We start from the raw sequence: 14,046 nt of genomic DNA on the forward strand, positions 1-14,046 counted from the left end.
TTCCTCTATTTCTTTGCATTGATTGCCAAGGAAGGCTTTCTTATCTTTCCTTGCTATTCTTTGGAACTCTGCATTCAAATGGGTATATTCTTCCTTTTCCCCTTTGCTTTTCGCTTCTCTTCTTTTCACAGCTATTTGTATGGACTCTTCAAATAGCCATTTTGCTTTTTGCATTTCCTTTCCTTGGGGATGGTCTTGATTCCTGTCTCCTGTACAATATCACAAACCTCCATCCATAGTTCATCAGGCACTCTGTCTATCAGATCTAGTCCCTTAAATCTATTTCTCACTTCCACTGTATATTCATAAGGGATTTGATTTAGGTCATACCTGAATGGTCTGGTGGTTTTCTCCACTTTTTTCAATTTACGTCTGAATTTGGCAATAATGAGTTCATGATCTGATCCACAGTCAGCTCCCCGTCTTGTTTTTGCTGACTGTCTGCTTCTCCATCTTTGGCTGCAAAGAATATAATCAATCTGATTTTGGTGTTGACCATGTGGTGATGTCCATGTGTAGTGTCTTCTCTTGTGTTATTGGAAGAGGGTGTTTGCTGTGACCAGTGCATTCTCTTGGTAGAACTCTATTAGCCTTTGCCCAGCTTCAACCTGTACTCTAAGGCCAAATTTGCTGTTACTCCAGGTGTTTCTTGACTTCCTACTTTTGCATTCCAGTCCCCTATGATGAAAAGGACATCTTTTTGGGGTGTTAGTTCTAGAAGGTCTTGTAGGTCTTCATAGAACTGTTCAACCTCAGCTTCTTCAGCATTACTGGTCAGGGCATAGACTTGGATCACCGTGATATTGAATGGTTTGCCTTGGAAACAAACAGAGGTCATTCTGTCGTTTTTGAGATTTCATCCAAGTACTGCATTTTGGACTCTTTTGTTGACTATGATGGCTACTCCATTTCTTCTAAGGGATTCCTGCCCACAGTAGTAGATATAATGGTCATCCGAGTTAAATTCACCCATTCCAGTCCATCTTAGTTCTCTGATTCCTAGAATGTCGATGTTCACTCTTGTCATCTCCTGTTTGACCACTTGCAGTTTGCCTTGATTCATGGACCTAACATTCCAGGTTCCTATGCAATATTGCTCTTTACAATATCGAACCTTGTTTCTATCACCAGTCACATCCACAACTGGGTGTTGTTTTTGTTTAGGCTCCATCCCTTCATTCTTTCTGGAGTTATTTCTCCATTGATCTCCAGTAGGATATTGGGTATCTACTGACCTGGGGAGTTCATCTTTCAGTGTTCTATCTTTTTGCGTTTTCATACTGTTCATGGGGTTCTCAAGGCAAGAATACTGCAGTGGTTTGCCATTCCCTTCTCCAGTGGACCACACAGAATGTGGTCTACTAGCATATTGTTACAAATGAGGGGAGATGTTAATATTAAAACAAAACTTCTGATTAACACATGAGCAATGTAATTCAAAAAACAGTTAAAACAACTTAAGAATATGAAACTTGATCTAGCTGGCTATTTTCAGCTGATTTGAAGTCACATTTGTTCCCTTTGGAGATGCAGGAGAGACATTTGTCTGCCTTTCTGTGGAAATACTCTTTTAACAGTCATATTGGCTTATATCTGGTGCAAAATAAATATATATCTAATATAAGCAATGGGATATGTTATGCAAGACTAGACAGGATATGAACAGAATCATGAAAACAAGAATCATGTTAGAAATCTTGTGCCTTGATTCTGGTTTGTCAGTGGTAGAAGAAACACAGTAAACAGGCTAATGGAGAGGTCCCCAAATCCCTCATGAGATAGCATCTCTCTGAATTTGTGATGAGAATTCAAACAGACTCAGTCAGTATCAGCCACCTTTAACCTCAAAACCCAAAATGAATTGATGACAAGGAACAGAGCCTTAGGAAAGAGTACTGAGCACAAAGAGCAAGAATCTATTGACTTGCAGTCATGTTTAGGTAGTTGGAGATTTTTAAATCTTGGCTAATCTTTCTCCATTTGTACTTCCCAAAGTAGAGGAGGAGTACATTACAAGGTCCAAGCAAGTGGGGTATAAGAGGTGGAGTGAAGTGTTAACAGTAGTCACATCACCTTAGACATCCAGACGTTTTCTGGCTTACTTCCTGCTTTAAGACAAAGAAGTTATCATCATTCCTATTTTTACAATGAAAAACATTGAGGTGCAGAAGTGGTAAATAATTTAAGAAGGTTTTGTATATAGGGAAAAAATAAATGAAACTACTAGTAGATCTTGATTCTCTTATCTTTTAATCAAGAATCTTTCACAGACACCATGCTGATAGCACTGTCTAAATGTATGTTTTTTGATGCTTTTGCCATTGGCTTGATACAAGGGATTATGTGGGCAGAGGTAACCATAATATCCATGATGCCATATCTGTATTAGTCTTGTCAGCGTCTTTAAGTGTGGGTGTACATATGCCTTCCCTATTACCTCCATACCCGTATTTCATTTTCTCTTTTATATCGAGTACAATTATTGTGTTTAAGGTGTATCTTTTTATTTGAATGGTGTCCTCTCAAAATGTGAATTGTTTTCTGTTTGAGAATTATCATTTCTGTAAAATACATGCTGTTAATATTTCATTGTTTATCTTTTTTCATAAGCTCTATTATGTGTTAGAATCGTTCATAGTGATGGGTAGTTAAGGTAGAAGCCTATCTTCTAGAGTTAGGTTGTGTACTTACTAAAGACCTTACGAGAATTAGGAGCAGCTAATTTCCCAGCTCTCCAGTGTCCTTGCCAGGGAACCCTTTGGCTAGATGTTCCTGTACGGGCACAAGTTACACATCTGTGCACATTTGCAGTGAGGGCCGTGATTTTGTATCTAGAACGTTTTACCTTTCTCTTTCATGTTGATGAATATCCTGTTTACTTCCAACTCACACCATTACGAATAACACTGTACTGAATAACCTGGCATATATGTCTTATGGACCTGTGTGAAAATTTCCCTGGGATAAATGCCAATTGTAGAATTGCTGTGTCAAAGGGTATGTATATACTTAATTTGACTAAGTAATAACAGATGGCTAGGCAGATTGCTGCTACCATTTACACTACCACCAGCAGAGCGCCAAAGCTCCTATGTCACCATATCCATGTGATTTCTCTTAAATTTTATGCATTCTTGCCTTGTCTCTACAGTAATGCTGGAGGAAGAAACTATGTCTCATACTTTTAAAATGGCCCAGATTACAAGTGCTAGGAATTATTTAACTCTAGTGATTATACTTTAATCCTGCAGGGAAAAATCAGTCACCATTCAAGCTGATTCCAATCGATCAGATGTCTTTTTAGGTACACTTGGTGTTTAGTTCATGTTTTTAGAGTTAAGCAGTGTTCTGCATCAGACCTAAATTAAGCTTGTTATAGCTTGATTTGATTTTATCTCTGGTTTGTTTCTTTATTCCATCCAACTAAACATAATGATTTAATTTTACCCATTATTTGGTTTTGTAACTAAGATACAACAAAAATGGTGAAAATAAATATGTTGTTTCTAAATCTGTTCCGTATGAATGCCATGGATCATGAGGATTTATTGTTGCAGTCTGGGAAGTTACTATAATAGAAATGGTGAGGCTCTTCTTAAAATATTTGTTGTCCCTCTGAGCTCAGAGGTCTGACTTTTATGGCAAAGAGATACTGTCATTGATCTGATAATGTTTTAGATATTTCCTAATGAAGAGATCATTCAAATGTGTATCATTTAAATGTGCTTTTAGACATTTTGTTCTGTCAATTGAATTTATTGTTCCTAATAAAATAAATGATGATTATCTGACTTCAGACAGATGCAGAAAAGTACTTATTCAGTCATGTTATATTACTAGGGTTTCCCTTGTGGATCAGCTGGTAAAGAATCTGCCTGCAATGTGGGAGACATGGCTTCAGTCCCTGGGTTGGGAAAATCCCCTGGAGAAGGAAAAGGCTAATGTTCTCAAATGACACTGACTGGTCCACTCATTCTGTTGTTGGAATTGTCTTTCTTCTAAGCCTGGATAGTAAAATTTCATTCCAGGTGTGACTTCAGAGCTGTGCTTCCTTTGGTCTTTACAATAATTCTGGGTAAATAGCAGGAACTCAGTAAATACCAACTGACTAATTAAAAAAACAAAACAGAAAAAGAAATCTTCCATTGTTAGACTCCATGTAGAAACTGTTTTTCTTCAGCTCTTGGTGGAAACCAGATATTCACTGGTTTTTACCTTGCACTTGTATGTGCGCTTACATTTATGTCATCATTTTCCTTGTCTGGGCTTCCCTGGTGGCTAAGAGAGTAAAGAATCTGCCTGCAGTGTAGGCGACCCAGATTCGACCCTTGGGTAGGAAAGATCCCCTGGAGAAGGAAATGGTAACACACGCCAGTATTCTTGCCTGGAGAATTCCATGGACAGAGGAGCCTGGTGGGCTAAAGTCCATGATGTCACAAAGATTCAGAAAAGACTGAGTGACTAAGACTTTTCCTTGTCTAGCTGTTTATATTAGCAAAGGATATAATCTAAGAGTGGTAGATTAGTCGTGTTCCATCTTATAATATTTATCTATCTTTGATGCTTTGCCAAATATGCACACATGGACACATGAATCCTAAAGGAAATATTCTCTCACGTTATTCTCATATATATGTGTGTGTACATATGTGTGTGTGTGTACGTTTGTGTGTGTGTACATATATGTGTGTGAGTGTGTGTATAAAAAACTGATTTTAGTAGCTGTTTTTAGAATACACATGGGGACAGGGCTGAGGAAAAGAAAAAAAATTGAGCAAAACAACCCATAAATCATTTGTTTAGAGTGAGCATCTCTTCCCAAAGTATTTGTTAAATGCTATTGATATAAACCTTTCTCTGTTCTAAAGAATTGACGGCATCCTGTTTTCTGTGCTATTGCTTATGCTTGATGATGAGTGTTCTTAAAAAGATCACCATAAAATTTATCAGGCATTCTGGGGCATTTTTTGGTCCTATTAATGATTTTGTTGACAACAGGGCTGAAACAAAACATACGCTGGTCCTGTCTGCAGGAAGCATCAATAAGAATGGGTTTTAAAGTCACTATCACCATGGTGACTAGAGAGATCAGAAAGCCACTATGCTTGATGCAAAAGCATCTGAAAAGTGGCCAAGGTGGTAATGAAAACCATATAACCAGAAGGAGTAAAGCCTATATGATGCTGAAGCGGGGAGTAAAATGATTCAAAGGTGGGGAGAGTGAAAAGTAGAGATGGAATTGCTAATCTATCTGAGACTTGATCTCAATATGCAACAATTGAGAGTTTCAATATGAAATTTGAGAATAAATAAATCATTACAATAGTGATGGACATTGTTGTTACCTTTCTGGTTTCTCTAATCTCTATATGTTGGCAAGCTGTGGGCTTAATCTTTCGTGCCTCGGGTCTCTCTGCTCTTCTTTATGCTGACATTCTTGTATTCTCAGAAAATTTCCATGACCTTAAATAAAATAGCTATATGCTGATGTCCCCCAAAATTGATATTTTTGCTCAATTCCAGACTCAGATTTGGATATCTAACTTCCTACTCAGCATCTCTAACTGATAGTCAGTGAACATCTCTACATCTCCAAACCTGATCTCCTGATTTTCTCTAGCCCAAAATCTGTGACTTGTAATTCTTATTAGATAGGAGCTTTATCATGTTCTTGCTCAGGCCAAATACTTTGGTGTAATCTTGACTTTTCTCCTCTTTTTATACCCCACCTCTAGTCATTCAGCCTCAACATTAAAATATACCTAGAACTAGACCACTTCGAATCTCCATTACTAATCTTCATTGTTAATGTTATTTCTTGTCTCAACTAATACACTGGCCTCCCAAGTTGTCTGAAGTTCTGTGCTTCCTGTCCATGCCTTAAACTGTCTGCTGCTAAGTCTCGTCAGTCATGTCCGATTCTGTGCGACCCCATAGATGGCAGCCCACCAGGCTCCCCCGTCCCTGGGATTCTCCAGGCAAGAACACTGTAGTGGGTTGCCATTTCCTTCTCCAATGCATGAATGTGAAAAGTGAAAGTGAAGTCGCTCAGTCATGTCCGATTCTTAGCGACCCCATGGACTGTAGACTACCAGCCTCCTCCGTCCATGGGATTTGCCAGGCAAGAGTACTGGAGTGGGGTGCCATTGCCTTCTCCACTTAAACTGTCTAGTCTCCATGTATTAACTAGAATGTTCCTCTTAAAGCAAAAACCAAAAGGTGTCATTGCTCTGTAGCCAATTTTCCAATGGCTTCTGTTTTACTCAGAGGAAAAGGTCAACTTCATTGAGGCATTGACATTGCCTGCTTCCCCTTCTCCCAGATCACCCCAAATTACCTCATTCACCTTAAATCTTTCCTTGCATGTCTCCTTCTCAGTGGGCATGCAGCCCTTCTCAAAAATTCAGGCAGCCCTTCTTCCTACCATCACCAAAGCACTTACAGGCCTGCTATAATTTTCTTTGGTCCCTGTCATTTATTGTTCTCAAATATACTTTGCACTTGATTTCTTTTAATGTTTATATTACATTCTTCCAACAGGAATAGAAACTCCATAAGGACAGAGGTCTTTGTCATTTTTGCTTATAGATAATTCCCAAGTACCTTGAACAGTATCTACTAGATGCTGAATAAATATTTGCAGAATGAATAGATAAAGCAAAAAGCCTGGTGACATTTGAGTAAATGAATTACTTTCTTCACACCTCAAGTTGCAGAAACTGAAGGGATTAAATAAAATGGTCTCTACATGTCAACTCAGTGCAAATGTGTGCATCTTGTATTGATCAAGATGCAGAAATGAAAAAGTTAGAAAAAGCCCCTGATACAGAATATATTTGATCATGGTTTGATATTCATTGTTTTAAAAAAATTTTTGTTAGGGACTGCCCTGGTGGTCCAGTGGTTAGGACTTGGCACTTCCACTGTTAGGACCAGGATCAATCCCTGATCAGGGGACTAAGATCCCACAAGCCATGTGACATAGCCATTTATATATAATTAATATCAGTATGTGTAACAATTTTATTTTGGTAAAATTTTAAGGGCTTACCTGTTTGGTATGCAAAATAAAGTATTTATAAATGAACTGATAGGAGATCTAGGATTTTCTTTACAATGCTCCAGGAGAAAAATAAAAGGAATAGATCAAAAAATGGGCAAATTATTGATGTGAAGTGGTAGGTACATGGGGCTTATTATACTGTTCTCTCTAGTTTTGGGTATATTTGCATTTTTCCATAGTAAAAGTTTAAAAGGTGTGGTTTCTAAAATCCCTCCCTACTCAGAATATCTTTTATTGGAGTCAGAATTTGGTAAGTAGATCACCTAATTCACCAGTACTAAGAGACTCATTCATGTCCCCAAGACAAATAAAGGTCTTTCTTCAGTATAGCTCATCTCAACAAACCAGCTCACTGGAAAAGACCCTGATGCTGGGAAGGATTGAGGGCAGGAGGAGAGGGGGCCGACAGAGGATGTGATGGTTGGATGGCATCACTGACTCAATGGAAAGGAATTTGAGTGAACTCCAGGAGATAGTGAAAGACAGGGATGCCTGGCATGTTACAGTCCATGGGGTTGCAAAGAGTTGGGCACAACTGAGCAACTGAACAACAGAAGTATAACTAAAACAGAAAAGAAGACATAAAGACAGAAAATCCAATATAACCTCATTTATAAACCAAGCTTAACTTTTCAATTATAAAAAATTTTTGTTCAAAATATGAGTCTATCTAAAGAATTTTAACCAAATTTCCATTCATTTTGAATAATTAATGCAGATAAATGAGTAAATGATGTTTGCACATTTAGCAATTGTATAAGTAGGTATCCTGCATTTCTATTAGCAAAATGGAGCATATTGTTTTCTGAATAAATTCTCACTAAGTCTATTTAATAGCAATAACTATACAATTTGAGCAATAAACTAACTCTTAAACTATGTATTATATGTATCATTGCACATATAAATACTGAAGACTGTCAAGATATTTTAAAAGAAGGATTCTTATTATTTTTCTTCTGCATGTATGTACATAGATACATAGGTCTGGATATAAATTGTGTAATACATAATGTATAGATGCATAATTGTGTAATCAAGCAATGAAGCACCATTAGCTGAATAAGTTCTGAATCATGAGTCACTGTGTTGATAAAACATAGAGGAGAAAGCGGTGAGATCATGGATGTAATTTTTTTGACAATGGTCTCATCCCATAAAACATATAGAAGCACAGCACTATAAATAAGACAGGTGAAGACAAAATATTTGGGATTTGGCACAAGAGTAAAATATTATTTTTAATCTTTAGAAATCTAAGGAAATTGATAAGGACAAGACACAGGTAATTGATTAGTTTAACCATTATTCCATGAAGCTGCTTCCTTTTGTTATGAGAAACTATCCTGAGATGGAGCACAAAATTAGTTCCAAAAAATCAGAAATGGTGAACACCTCCTTGTGTTTTATATTGTCATTTTTGTTTCATGGTCTCAAGTTGTTTAGTTGTTGCTATTTTTTAACTTTTATTAACTTTTATTTTTGCATATAATCTCATGAACATTTCTGAAGCTTGGTCTTGTTCATCTCTCCCTAACCCTGCCCTCGGGACCACACCAAATGCTATCTCCTGGTCCCTTTTTTCAGTCTCAAAGATGGATTAAATCCCACATTCTCACCTGAGCTCAACTAGAAATGATCACTTCTCCATTAAACACAAATTCTCTCAACCAATACTTTCTGCTTATTTCTTTGCATTTCAAAAGCAATGGTTTTCAAACTTTTTTTTGATACCTTGACACCTCCATAAGTGTTGGCCCCTGTAGTTGTGCAGTGCTTAACCTGTACATCCTTATACAATCCCTGTAATTCAAACACAAGTCTCCTGAGCCAGCACTTATTTTTACTCCATTTCAGGGAAGAACCCCAACCTGCTTGAGGATGTCAAGGAGTAGCAAGACTCCATAGGAGATGACTAAGCAAGTACCAGATTGCCGTATTGCAATCCCATAGGTGCTCATAGTAGAGAGTGAGATTCCATGTGTCAGAGCATGACTGTTTTAATATTCACAGTACAGCAACTAGCAGGAACATCAGCTTAGTAGCACTGGTTTCTCTACCCCAAGCACCAGAGTAATACAATATGCTGAGACAGCGACTATACGCACAGTGGATTGCACCACCACTGAAGAAACCAGGGCCAAGGACTCAGCACTTTTGTTGCAAACAACTAACAAGGTAGCCTCCCATCCCCCAATCTGCCCAAGCCCGAAGGATCAAGCAGCCTCATGGTAGTCATGCTTTGATCACTTTCACCTAACTAATTGCATGAAGTTCACACAGGGGATGTTATGAGATGCATTTCAGCACATTCAAAAAAGAACATGGAAGGATGAGTGTTGCCCATTGACAGACTACCCTTACCAGAAATGATGTTGATTAATTCATCCCATTTTGAGAAAGTTCTGGTTAAGAGAAATAAATTGATTTCATGACCTATTAATAGATACAACTCACTGTTTGAAAATCACTGCCTCATGTACCTAGCAAACACCTTGCCCTTCTGGTTAAATGAACCATTATTAAACACCAAATATTTGCTGAATAGTGTGTGTTCCATGCTCAATATGCAGTGTGTTATAGCAAGTGGATTATGGTCTTTTTATCAGTGGTAGTTTAAGTTCCTGTTTTGCTACTTATTTTGCCATTTTGTAGTACTTTATTTTTTATTACCTTATTTTATTCTTGTGAAGCAAACACATGATATTCTAGGTAAGGTGCCTTGTAAAATGCCTGGTGGGTGTCAGGCATTAGTCTTAAATGGTCTTATCTCTGTGGATTTGTTTGCAGTGAAAAATTACACCCAAGAAGGAACTATTGGAAAGCTACTCTAAGAAACTGCATGAAAATTGAAATTATTGACCAAACCCTTGAACTTGGAAAACATGCATCATGTATACCCAGAATTATTTTTAAACACACATACACACACAAGTTTGTAATATGCACTAGTCAGTTAATGGAATATGAAATAGATTTGAAGCTCAGTGAGGCAAAAAAAAAAAAAAAACCAAAGAAAACCAAAGAGCTCTGAAATTAAAAAAAATAAATTTGTGTAGCCTTATATCCTATATGCAGCTTTGAAAATTTGCATGATTAACATTACTTAATTTTCACTGATTTTCCAGTTAAAATCTTTAAATACAGAGTCAGTCAAGTAGTGTATTTGCTTTTCTTTGTACTGAAATGAATCTCATTTGTCTCCCCTACCATTTGAGCACCCTGCAAATGTGAAATAAATATTAGTTACTTTATAATGTAGGGTCATGCTGGATAGTACATGAAACTATTGTCCAGTGAAAGTTCTTTGGTGTGGCACCTTTTTATGTGAATATCAGTCTGGACCCATCTGGCTATAATTTTTATTTTGCAATGTTTAGCTTTACTAGTACAGTATCTTTGTTATGACTTGCAAATGATTATGCTACCTTATTTCTGTAGTCTTTGGAAAAATACAGAAGCCTAAACTATTTTTTTAGAATAGCTATTTTATCATATCCTGGGTAAGGTATATCCAAAGCATGACAAAATAAAACCTTTCTTTATAGTAAATCTTGTTGACAAATATTTAAAGCACCCTGTAGTTACACTATTTGGGGATTTCTATGTAACTCAAGATGAGCAATTAAGTCCTGTTGTTCTAATCAGTAGGTCTGTGGTCTTAACTTTTAAAAACCCGGAAACATGGGTTTTTGAAGGAGTCAAAAGTTGACTTTGAAGAAGTCAACCATATATATTGACTCCTTCCTAAAGATAAAGTGAAGATCATTATGAAAATAGTGTAGGCAAAAAGTTTGCATTATTAAAAAAAAAGCAATAATGTACATCTGTATATTCACTTTAAAAACTTGGGTTATTCATCTTTATTCGGGAAGCAGTGCTGATATCAAACAAGGCAAAGAATATTGAAGAATATTAAAGAAACATGCGATTCAGCATTAGTAGTCATGCTAATGGCATCAAACTATAACATTTTAATATTACTGCCCTTTAGTCAGTTAAAATTAAAATCATTTAATGAAAAAGGTACATATTTTAACAATCTGGGTTTTTATATGGAAGAAATATTGATTTAACACTCCATCTGTATGTCACCTCACATACTTCTAATAATATATCTGAGTAGACATGAAATCATTTTGAACCTATTAAAATGGACACAGGTGACAAATAGTTGATTATATGAAATGCAGTCTTTGAATCAACCTATGCCAATTTATAATTGCCTGTGTGTGATACATTTTTAATAGAAACCAGTCCTATAGCATATTAGAGTCAGAACCTGTATTAGAAATAATTTAATCCATACCCCTTGATGATTTAAAAAACTGGGAGATAAATGAAATGACAGGCCTCCCAACTAGCTTTTGAGAAAGCAAAGACTTAAATCTAGGTAAAGCATGTATTCTACCGTACAAAGAAATATCATTTAAATTGTTATGTTCATTCATATGAATATTTTGCAGATATTTTCAAATACCTACATTGTGCCACACCCTGGTCTAGGTTTTTGGGATAGAAATAGAAAAGACAAGGGTCTGCACCTAGAGAGATGTAGTTTAGCAAAGAAGAGAGCTAATATTAGGAGAAAGAAGAAACATTATGATGGTAAATGTGGTATTGGTCAAGCTGAAAGTCATCGAAGGGAATTGGGATTGTGCCTAGGATCTTTGGCTTGTGGGCAGGGTGGAGGGCTCACTTGAATTGCAGCCTTTCTTGACTGTTGTCTCTCTCTTTTTTTGGTTGCACTGGGTCTTCATTGTGGTGAGTGAGCTTTCTCAGTTGTGGCAGGTGGACTTTTTCTAGTTGTGGTAGGTAGGTTTTCTCTAGTTGTGGCGTGGCTTCTCTTGTTGCAGAGCATGGGCTCAAGAGCACTCAAATTTAGTAGCTGTGGCACATAGGCTTTCTAGTTGTGGTTCAGGAGCTTAGTTGCCCCATAGGATCTTAGTTCCCTGAACAGGAATTGAACCTGTGTCCCCTGCATTGGAAGACAGATTCTTAACTACTGGGCCACCAGGGAAGCACCCTTGTTGTCTCTTAAGTGCTTTTTACACTTCCAGTTTGACCTTCCTCTAGATCTGTCCTCCACATTGCTGCCTGGGTGGTCTTTCTGAAATCTGATCAGAACTCTTGCTGCGATGAGGGTCCAGGGCTTCAAATTCATTAAGTTCAAATTCATTATCTTAGCGTGAGACCTTTCATGATCTGACTGCAGTCAGTCATTCCAGCATTGTTTTCTGTTACTCTTCTGGAAACATCCTTGCTTCAGCAGCATAGAACTACTTACTGTTACCTATCGGCATGGATGGATGAAGTTTAGAAACATTCTAGCCTGAAGGCCACCATTAACTCAGTGAAGTGGAAGCAAAGCCATCCTTAGAAATAAGAGGGGATGTGACAGTGTTGGTGGCCTGTGGGAAAAGTAAAAGTTGCAGGGGTAGGTACAGTTGGGGTTAAAAGTTCTTTCATTTCTCTGATCCTTAATGGGAAAACTGTTTCCCTTTGAAAACATGAAAGTTTCTGAATACAATAAATTGCTTACTCCTATCTGCTACTAGGTTTCTAGAGATTAAATTATTAAATTGGGTATAAAAAGGGGATATTCATATTATTTAAAACTCATTTTGACCAGTTCAATATTAATAGAATAAAAGGAAAACCAGATAGTCTGACGGAAAATTCAAAAGAAAGGATTATTTTGATTCTTGGCAGTTTCTTTTTCTGCTTTAGTTATGTGTGAAGGAAGTTTGAAACAGCATACTTTTAAAGAAGACTCTAGTTTATTTGATGATGGTTTTAATCTTTTGTAAGTTGACAACTAAGTTAATTGAAAAGTATGTTTGAAACTCACCTGCTCAGATGGTTGACAGATAAGCACTATTGAATCTTAAAGACAATTATTTTTTTCATTTGATATATTTTGCTATTCATGTCATTCCACTGGAATTTGACACAATAATTGTCTACAATTAAAAATCTGCCTGAAGTGAAAGATATTTACATGTCGGACATATCCAAATAGCTTAAAATTGCATTTAATGTTAGTAAATTTTTGGAGACTCTTTACCTTATCTTCTAAAAGATGGTAAGTGCAGATCAAACAGAATACAGGATACAGGTGAACACAGGATAGAAATTGAATAATTAGATTATAATTTTGAATAATGTGGAATCCTTTCTGATATAGAACTTTTAAAACTTGGCTTCATTACAGTAATGATCGTACTACTCTTGGTTGCAACAGGGAGTCTAGGCACGGATGGTGGCTATGTGGAAATTGTAAATGTCAGATCTCAGTTTAATTGTGGTGGAAATATGTGGTTGCTCATTCTGAGTATTAAACAGCTGTGCAAATATTGGCAGAGGAGAACATCTAACATAATATAGCTAATACTTAGATATTCTGAGAGTCTCAATTTTTTAAGCAGGAGCTAAAACCCTATGTAGGAAAAATAAAGGTTAGCATGCGATGTATAAATCATAGTTTGTCAACCCTGGCTCCACATTAGAAACACTTAGGGAGCTTTTAAAATAAACCAACATGGGACCCCACTGGCAGGTATTCTGCATCAGTTAGTTTGAGATGATGCCTAGGCATTAGTTTTGTTTTTGTAATAATATCTGCATCTAATTCTGCTGTGTATTTCCAGTAGAGAATCACTGGTGGACACAGGTGAACATAAAGTTCCACGGACTTCAGTTATAAAAATTAAGGTAGCTAATGTATCCTATCTTATCAGAATTTTTCATTCTACAACCATCATGCAGTGTGATATAGTTAACAAAAATTAAGTTGGCTACCTGCACTTTTATGTTTGAACTGGCCAAATGAATCTTCCGAAGATAAATGAAATAAAGCCCAAACCAGACAGAAGTGTAGATCACCCTGTCTTTTGTGATTTCACATTTACTTGACTAGAACTACTAATGCTCAGTAGAACGAATCATCCTGACAGTGCATTTTTATATACCTTGTGAAGGTC

At 36.8% G+C, this 14,046-nt stretch overlaps 1 protein-coding gene across 3 annotated transcripts in view; it reads left to right on the plus strand.

The window, feature by feature from the left end:
* IL1RAPL1 (interleukin 1 receptor accessory protein like 1) overlaps window positions 1-14,046 on the plus strand; it is a 1,454,732-nt gene that overhangs the window by 676,757 nt on the left and 763,929 nt on the right. The window lies entirely within an intron of this gene.

This window comes from Bos grunniens, chromosome X (genome assembly GCF_055505025.1).
Source record: "Bos grunniens cultivar Pamir isolate PY7600 chromosome X, Bosgru_T2T1.0, whole genome shotgun sequence".
NCBI lineage: Eukaryota > Metazoa > Chordata > Mammalia > Artiodactyla > Bovidae > Bos > Bos grunniens.